The sequence below is a fragment of the Botryllus schlosseri genome, chromosome 3 (assembly GCF_051294905.1).
Source record: "Botryllus schlosseri isolate E-star chromosome 3, Bs_hap1, whole genome shotgun sequence".
Taxonomy (NCBI): domain Eukaryota; kingdom Metazoa; phylum Chordata; class Ascidiacea; order Stolidobranchia; family Styelidae; genus Botryllus; species Botryllus schlosseri.
This window is the reverse complement of record NC_137238.1, coordinates 1883111-1893230: the sequence shown is the minus strand read 5'-3', so window position 1 is coordinate 1893230 and position 10120 is coordinate 1883111. Positions and strand designations below refer to the sequence as shown.

Sequence of the window (10120 nt, the reverse complement as noted above, 5' to 3'; positions counted from 1 at the left end):
CCACCATTCAACAATTGACATTTTTATCGAATTAGCCGTGACTATGAAAGAGTACTTTTAGACTCATTTGTCGTCTCTGATAGTAATCCTTGAATCCAAGTCTTCAGCAATGCACCGATTATTTTCACTATTTTAATATCTAGTAGGCAGTATCGCAGGGGAATAGCTGATAGTATCTAAATAGGTCTTCATTTTATGAAAATGTTATATCCAATCCACTTCCTAGATTACAAACTATGGTATTGTGCGCTTACGTATGCATATTGTATTCAGCATCTTGTAATTCACCATTCGATTAAATATATTTTGGAGAGATGAAACAATTGCAGTTCTTCAGGAGACGATTACCCTTCGCTATGAGTCCGCGACTCTTAAAACTCTCCTATCGATTTTTACCCGTGCATTAGTTACCAGCGATATAAACTGCTCATAAAAACTGTGATGCCTGAGAACAGCACATTAAACAAATGCAACCATTTACTGACTAAGTCCTTAACCGCAAGGTTCTTTTACAACCGACTCATAAATGATATTTCCAACGACGCACAAACTTATACACAGTCACTGCACGTCGCAGATGTCCAGCGGTTGAATGAGCTGTGAGAATACCGTATTCACTACCACGTAGCAGAGTTGGATCAATTGTAATTTGTAATGTAATTGAATGTAATTAATTACATATTTCAATGTAATTGTAATGTAATTGTAATTGAAGCATTTTTATTTTGTGTAATTGTAATTGTAATTGTAATTTGACAAAAATTTTGCTCAATTACAATTTCAATTACATTAAATTGCTATTGAGACCTGACAAGCACAACATAAAATAATTGACTTATAATGCATTCTCTTTAAATATCGACAAGGAATTTGGTGGATCCATTCGCGGAAGCCCTTGACTGCGCCCTTGCGGGCGAAGTTTTTTATTTTTACCGCTATGCTGGCCTCGGCTGCCATTGTATACAATTATTAGATTACTAACCAACGGATGGATTCGCAACACGTGACTCACGATTGAATACGCCGAGAAGCGAACTGCTGAGCCGGCTAAAAGCAGCAGAATTGATAGTCCCATGGCTAACGATCCAAGCGTCGAAATTTGATATGTATGGACCTAATCAAAAGCTAGTGTCGCACTGATTCCGTAATAAAAGTATATTTCTAGGCAATGGTACCATCCCAAAATAGTCGTGAAAGTCTGGGAATCGGCATTGTTCTGAACAATCGCTGGGAGTAATTGGTCATTGTTGTGGTCATGCTGCTGCGGCGCTCTCACTTTTCAGAACAGTCGGCCTTAAACGGCTATTTTGGAGCAGTTACATTGCCCTGACGAGATTTTAATTTGTACTTTCGGAATTAGTGCATCAATAGCTTACGATAAAGACCAGATGCATCAAATTTGGACGCTTGAATCGCCAGCTCTAGGACTACAAAGTTGGCTGGTTTTAGCCGGCTCTGCAGTACGTTTGTCGGTGCATTCATCCGTGACTCACATCTTGCGCATCTATCCGTGGGTTGGCAATCTACAATACGATTTCAGATCACGATGCTGCATCGTTACTTCGTCTGGCTAACTAACCAGACCACCGGATATTATATATCGTCTTATCTGACAAAGCACGGTTTTGTTTTCACCCCTCATCCTAATTCCTACGTCCCTCGATAAAAATAATATTATTTCTTTAATTATATACTATATACGCAAATCCAATAATATAATACTTTTTTCAACGACATACTGCATACTGGAATAGTTCGAAAACGTTTTTCTTTTATTAATTACCGGATATTTGCGTATCATGAATGAAACATGAATACTTGAATTGTTGTTAATTACGACGCTACGGTTGTAGTCAGTCTAACAGTCGCGAAAAATCGTAATTGTAAATAAGTAACTTTATGTAGGCACGATACATTCCGCTTCATCGTTTGATATGTGCGTTGTATTGTTTGAATTTCATTGAAGCCTGTTTACTCAAACAAGCCGACATACTCTGCTTGAATCTAAGTAACACCGAGAGATGCGACCTCATTGGAGAAACGGTTGGTATCGACCATGAGGAAATATACAAGTCTGCGCTTGCAAAATATCTGAATGTAAATAGATATCAAAATATTATGAAACACATTACTTATCATTTGTCGTCATATTTTGTATTATTATGGACATGAGCCTTACCCGAATCCGATAAATCCGATAACCAGTGCCTTCGCCGACATCCCGATATATTCAGCCAATATAATCTTGATACCTAATCTAGCTGAACTCCCATTTCCAAAACTTCAGAACTTCCTATGAACAGCGCTACAGCCATTGCTTTGCTTGGCCGTGAAATAAACTAGATTGGCTGCATCTGGACATCAGTAAGCAGAGGTGGTCAGTAAACGAAATACTCCTCCCAGCAAACACATAATTGCCTAGGGCTATCCAAGCAGTGTCCGAGTGTCCCAGTGTCCGTTTGGACAGACGTGGGCTAATACTTGGCTATCCACGTTGGAAAATGTCCGGTTCGGATATCCTAGGACATACATACAGAAAATCATTTCGGATAGTCCACTAAAAGTCCCAATTCAATTTCCAGTGGATATCATAATCTGACAGTGTGCGGATATTTCCATGTTGTATCAGCTAAAAAGTCAACCACTCAAGTTCTTGCTGATAAGGGCACATATTTCATCCTTTCAAAATGTTTCAAGAGTACAGTTCGAAAGAAAATCGCACGTTTACACACCGATATTCGGGATAGTCCACTGAAAGCACGAATCAGAATTCCAATGGATATCATATTCGGACAGTGTGAGGATAGCTCCATTTTGTTTCAGCTATAAAGTCAACCTCTCATTAACTCCCGACGCTGATATGCACAAATTGCACACATTCAGTATTTCAAAATATTTCAATAGAATTTGAAGGAAAATCGTCACTGGACGTGATTCTTCATAGCGACGTCACGTAACCGGATTATGCATGCTGGCATTGAACGGTCAATATTCACTGTCGGGCCTACATTTCAAGCTTTTAAACATTGCCATTTCTGTGCCCTATTAGCTGTCGTGTTACTGTTTGTTCCTGCGGTGAACATTCGCAATTCCGAAAGATGTTACGAACTTTTCGCATGCGTCATGCCGTGAGATGTTTAGCGTTTTTCACTTGAATGCGTTCAATGGGTCGGCAGAAATGGCGACTGCGCACAGTGAATCTGACTTGATCGCCATATAATTTACAGGGATTATATGCTGGTATATTGAATAGTTAATGGTATACTCTATTATCGACTTCGATAATGGTACATCCTCTTTCGTACTTTTATTTCGAGCACGTAATAAACTTTACAATTTGACAATTACAATTTTTGTACCGCATAATGTTTTACCGATGTTATATAGCTAAGTGATGTTACCCCACTGAATACCACTCAACGATTGACGAGCTTTCCTCGTGCGTCGCGCCATGCCTGAAGTGAATGAGATCATTAGCCTTTTTCATCCATATGCGCAGTGGCGCATTGCGCAGCGAGCCTAGTTCACGTGATTCAAATTTTCGTCTGGGAAGTTTGAACCGTGATTCTTAGAAGTGAATTGTTGTCAGCGGCGAGAAGCATTTTCGACATTTGCTGTGTGCCACTTAGCTCGGTGATTACCTAACCATAACCACTGGTTGTAGCAGTGTAGTCAGTCAATGATAATGATACGGTTATAGTCAGAAGTGGCGTATGTGCACAACGAAAATGCGCTTGGTTATTGAATCCCTATATAGTATTAAAGAGCTATTATGACGGATGTTCGGTATAGGTAGGTAGGTAGGTAGGTAGGTAGGTTTGGAGTTGATACTGTTATAGTACGTCCTTTTATTGTAACCAAACCTGATTTCTTGATCAACATAAGGTAAGAGTTACTGTTTTGTGATTTATGACTGGAAATGGATTGGAAGGTACAGAAACATTTGACTGACCGCAAGCTATCAGAATTTTTGAATTAGACCCGTAACCCAAATTGAGTGATAGACATCCCTACTCAAGAGTCGTGGTTGCTGGTATTTCAATCATCATATTAATGTTTGGCTTCCAAATTGTATTATTGAAGTACCGATATTCAATTCTACCCAGCCCTATATATATATGGTTTCAGTACTATATTGCAATACTAACTTGGATAGCTCGGCATCGGATGCGGGGAAAAGACGACGGATATGAAGATCTACCAAATATGATTCCGATTCAAGGTCTGATTCGGGTGGTCACGAGAAGATTCAAAGAAAACGCACATGTTCCACTGATACCAGTGATACTGATCTTGCTGAAGCTCAGGCGAAACATTTCGAAAAGAAATCTCAGCATCTTGAAGAAAAATGGAGGAAGAAATCTGCCAGTAATGTAGTGATTTTACGGACAGTGCATCACCAATTTACCAAATGCAGGTTAGAGCTTAATTCCTCCATGTGGTATCAAAACAGCAAGAAATCTGCAGTTATGACCGTTTGATTTGTAAAAAATTATTCAACTCTTATATATAGTCTAGAAAGCTGAGCTGGGTACCGTATGTAAGTTATGAATTATTTGAAATTTTTTATGCTCAGCTCATGCAATGATGACTGTAGAAACTTCCAATTTGATAACTCAACATTAATGTTAGAGCAGGCGACCAGAACGAACAATTTAATTGCACGGGTCTCAATCGAAAGCTACTTTCGCACTGACTCCGAAAAATGAAATTAAAATCTGGTCCGGGCACTGGAACGCCCGGAAATCGCCCTCGAAGGGTCAAAGTCGGTATTGTTTCTATCAATGGTAACATCGGTAGACAATGACCGTTCAATGTCTCGTACTGATTGTGACCTCATTGGGCGCCCTGGCGAAGTCGCTTGCCGTGTTCCCCGTGATTCTCAGACTCAGAGTATAGCGAGTCGTATCAATCGCTGTAGCGCGAATAAGTCGTAATGTGAATAGTTTGTGTATTTTATGCGTCGTCGCGCATTCAAAAATTTGGATAAATATAAATTATAGCACAAAAGCCTGAACATATACCATATCATAAAATTTACTATCAACGCGTATTTCTTGGTACGCAACAGGCCGATCTAAAAAACAGTTTGTTCCATTGGGCACAGCGGTTCATGAATTTCATTGTAATATATATTCAGCACGACTTTGCCAAGGCGCTCAATGATGTCACAATCAGTTCTAGACATTTGATTTGTCATTGTCTACTGCCGCTACCTTTGTTAGAAACAATGCCGATTTCGGATTTTAAAGGCAATTTTCGGGGGGTTTTAGTGCCCGGACCAGATTTTAATTTATATTTTCTGAATCAGTGCGAAAGTAGCTTTATATTGAGACCTGTTTTATTAAATTTTGCGCTCTGTTCGCCAGCTATAAGATTACCATTATTTGACTGCGTTTAATCAACCCATGCCCGTTATTGCGTGTTTGAGGTGCCACTGACTGTTATTTATCTGTTCAGATACGTTGTCTCAGCAAGTAGCCCTTCCTACAGAGAGTCGTCTAGGTTCATTCTGCTGGGAATTTCCTACTGGAAATGGTGAGTATCTGGTATATTTAATTGATTAGCGCTGAGTTTCCCAATAGAGTGGCAACTGATAAAGTTGGGCAGTTATCGACTGTGAAAATTTCTCCTGTCCCGGGTGGCTCGGCTCTGAAGACTTTGTCATATCGAGCCTCCCGTCTACCTTGCATGTCGCATTTCACTGTGACATTTTTGTAGTGTTATGTTGATATGTAATGTATACGAATAAAGATTCTCTCTCTCTCTCTCTCTATTGTAGGCCTCGCCTGGCGCATCTAATCAGTAATTCGCCAACCTGAATACAGCACAATGGGTCGGAACCTAGTCTGACAACACGACAAATGCATGTCGAAATCCCGGGTTACAATTTATTGGGGCGTTTCAAGCATTAGTTTGTCGACGCCTACGAAGCTGCGTATTCAATTATTTGCGAGTGTATCGGTTAATGGTAAATAGTTGGCATTTACGCGATATCACGGACTTGCTCATTGACAGCGCTGATGTCGTATCGAAATGACTAGACAATAGAGATATACGAAAATTTGAAATCGCAGACGGCTTGCGTTTCAGCATATTGAATGGGGTGCCACCCCGTAACTCGGCGCCTATGACCATGACCATACTCATATATTTACCCTTGTTTTACCTATGTGTCAGTTTTTTTTTCATTTTCGTGGTCGTTAATATTAGTGTGAAAAGTAGTTTATTTGCAAAGTATATCACCATCATTTGAACGTGTCTATTAGCTATTTCAATGAAGTCTACTAATTTCCAGCTGATCCGTGTGACCGTGTCATATCTTTTATTCGTCAACTGGCGATGTCTTCATCCAAACTCTACCATAGGCCCCTGTAAAGATGGAAATGAGTGGAAAAAAGCATCCCTACATCTTAGGCACCGTAAATACTATTATTTGAAAAATGATGGAATTTTCGAATTGGATGACCTCAGCATCTACGGCAGGGGTGGGCAAACTTTTGAGCTCGCGGGCCGCATTCAACATCTGAATCCATTCGCGGGCCGCACTATATAAAATTGAGATTATAAACCAAAACACAATATTGGTATTTGATTATATAGTGAGGACATGTAGATGCTCATTTAAAACAAACCAAGCATTTCGTTGATGATATCGTACATGCGCCAGAAACAGTGGCGAGATTGCATTGGCTGGTCGACCTCAACAACCAATTTGTCAAAACTATAGGGATGAAAGTCGGTGGTACCGATTCTTAAAATACGATTTAAATTTATATCTGTCAGCAGCGATCGGTTCATAGATTTGTTAATTCCATTTTTGGTTCAGTTCCTGGATACACAATGCTGACAGCATCATAACCATGTTAGCTTCAAACACGCTTGTACAGTGTATGGATAAAATATAAATACCCTAATTCTACGCATACAGAGAACGAATCTACCTAAGACAAGCGCGAATCGTTTTTTATAAGAACCTCACTGAAAAAATTGAAACTGGAGTGGCCAATCTGAAATCACACTCGTGACCCGAATTACGTCAATCTCGTTTAGGATTTCTGTAATTTTTAGCAGTTTGAACCTTTGAAAGCTTTATTATCGGTCTGTCGCGCCAGACATAAAAAATAATCTAGGAATTATTTACCTTAGAACAGTGGTTTTCAAACTTTGCAAGAGACCAAACTTTGCCCCCGTACAATGGTGAAAGATTACGTGTCCCCTTCATCGTCATATCACAAAACGCAACCAGGATGCTAGCAAACCTAACGGGTAGTTTGATGGCATGGAAGGCTACGACTGTGGATGAGAGATTTTTAAATATGAAATTGAGACTAAATACAGAACAACAACGGTGAATTGGATGTAAATCGCGCGGTGCGCGAACAGTTTTTCAGTTGATCTCAGCTTCGCGCCCTTCTTAAGATGCTTTCACCCCCTCAAGGTGGGCGCGCCCAGCAGTTTGAGATCCACTTCCTTAAAAATATCATGGTGAAATATACTAAAATGTTTAATCAAGTCCCTGCATTAATTCGATTTTTAGTATGCATTTCATCAATATTTTTAAAAAGTTTCTTTAGACTCTCGCGGGCCGCACAGAACGGTGTGGCGGGCCGCATGCGGCCCGCGGGCCGTAGTTTGCCCACCCCTGATCTACGGGTTGAAATGAGTCAAAATTTTTGTGCAAGGTATTTTAGGTAACCTAATGATTTGCCAGCTAAGCCAATCAAATTTGAAAAAAGTTTTTTTTGAACACCCCTAGTGTCTACTGTTCTATAATGATCATAAATTTTAATATTCATGATTTGTGCGTTTATGCATAGTATGCTGTACTTTGTCAGTGTTTGAATGAATTTTGCAAGCGTTCGGAATTGGCAGCATTTTGAAGGATCGTTTCATGTTCGCTTGTAATGATTTTCTTGCTAATTATTTTAGGACAAGAATGCAGAACAAGTCCATATCCTGTCTCAGTCTTACGCAGATGAGGAAGAGAATGCAGTATAAAGTCATTTCCCTCATACCAATTTTTGACCTCGTTGCAAGTTGAACCAGTATGAAGATTGAAGATATTTCCAGCTAGAGAGATTGTTGATTGCAAGTGTGCATTGCTTGCTGTGGAATTTTTTACAAGTTACAGTTGAATCTGCTGATTATTATTTCCATCCGCTCTAGACACGGTATATACGATCAAAAAGGGGTGAAAGTGAGTCATCCTTGCTGCTCAAGTAAAGGTGGATCTGAAATTGTGACTGCTTGAGTACTTTCCGAAAGTAGAACGAGTCGCACACTTGCAGGTTACTGCAGTTGGCCGCTTTCGAAATTGCAGGATGTACGCAAAAAATATGTAATGGCACTCCAATTATAGTGCGATTTCTAAATTGCATTCACTATTTGCTACATTATAGGGGCTATCTAACAGGTTATGTCTGAAAAACCTAAGTAGAAGTAGTAAAAAACATGCAGTACAAGTAGGCGAAACCTAAGTAGAAGTGCTTTGTTTGTTGTACTGCACCTTGCTCAATGTGTGACAGATCTGCACATGGAGGATGTCGTAATGAGCAATTGACCAGAATAAAACATCCTATTTTTTTGTATCTCTATTCGTATTACCTCTTCACCTTAAAAACTTGCCATCTTAATTCTTAAATATCAACGTCAGGTATTTCCCTAGTGTGCGTGTCTTTTTACTGTCATTGAAGAACTTCAACCTGCCACTTTGAATTTTTTTTTCTATGGTATTCTCATATAGTGAACGTAATTTTGCAACTTGATTTGACAGTTGTTGCTTCGACTCGATGCTGTGCTTTTTTACTGCATTGCAATTTTGAATGTATCGCTATGTCTTTTTGCATAATGATTTTCAAAACTTGTCAACATCTGTTTTTCTGATACATTTGTGTATGTGCATGTGTAATGCAGTGCGTGTCTTGTTTTATTCTCATAGGCAGAATTCTAGGTTATTGCTTCGACCTATCATAATTTTTCAACACTTGTCCGTGTGTCGTATTCTGTTATCCTTCCAGTGTGCATGCTTCTTTACCTTGATTGATTGACAATTGTTGCTTTGACTCAATGCTGTGCTTTACTTTGCTGCAGTTTTTATTATTGCCTATAATGATTTTCAAAACTTGCCAACCTCTGGTATTTCTGATAAGTTGTGTATGTGTGGTATTCTGTAATCCTCCCAGTGTACATACTTCGTAGTCATCATATTTTTAGCCTGATTGATTAATTGATCGACTGCTTGTGATATTTTTGAGTCCACCTGTTGCTTTATTGTATGTCTTGAACTTGAGTGAGTGATTGATTTTGACGTGATTTAGAGCCGTTGTTAATTTTACTCGTTGCTGCTTAGTTTTTATTGTTGACAATTCGATAATATAAGCTTTTTGCCTGAAAATCAATCTTGTGTAAGTGTATTTGTGCGTCGCCTAACCTGTGGTAAGGAAATATGCAGGTCCAGGAGCTAGCTAGTATTCAGAGGGTTGATCAGTGGATAGTCTATGGATATCGGTCCCAACCGGACTTTGTCCCTGCAGTGGCCAGTTTGTGACTCAGAAATGACTTGATGGATGGTCAGTGGTCACCCACTGGATAACACCAGGAGTCGACACGCTCGGTGCAACCGGATGGCACTAGGATGAATCTGGGCCAAATGGCAAGTTATCCGACGGATATCCGCTTGCCGTAATGTGTTTGCTGGGCTATTACTTCTACCTCTACTACGTCACAGTAATCAAATAGGGTTTGCTGACTTGCATAAATTACTCAAGCGGTTATGATTTTAGACTTCTACTTCATAGTGTTAGGTGGTCAGTCCTAGAATACCTAATTTTGTACTTTCTTGGAGATCGCTATTCTGCCCTGCGTAAAAATTCACGACGTTACTTCTTCTTCAAGTTGGGAATCAGCGATGTTTGCTTTGCTCACCTCTGCCAGTAAGTAATAGGAAATAGATTATTATGCCATGTCTAGCAATCGCAGATTGTAGCTCTCAGAATCCCTATCATCATGCTGTGACGTCACGAAAATTCTCGATCTTTGTCACTTATAATGACCGACACCGAATCTTCGTTCAAAGTTTGATATCTACTCGATATGATCGGCGAACCGATTATATTCC

General features: G+C 39.6%; 1 long non-coding RNA gene across 1 annotated transcript; it reads left to right on the top strand.

Moving 5' to 3' along the window:
* Positions 1 to 2395: 2395 nt before the first annotated feature.
* On the top strand, positions 2396 to 9401 carry LOC145435505 (uncharacterized). The gene is made up of 3 exons (XR_013913863.1): positions 2396 to 4417; positions 5461 to 5538; positions 7933 to 9401. It is a non-coding gene; the product is annotated as an uncharacterized LOC145435505 (long non-coding RNA).
* Positions 9402 to 10120: the final 719 nt, after the last annotated feature.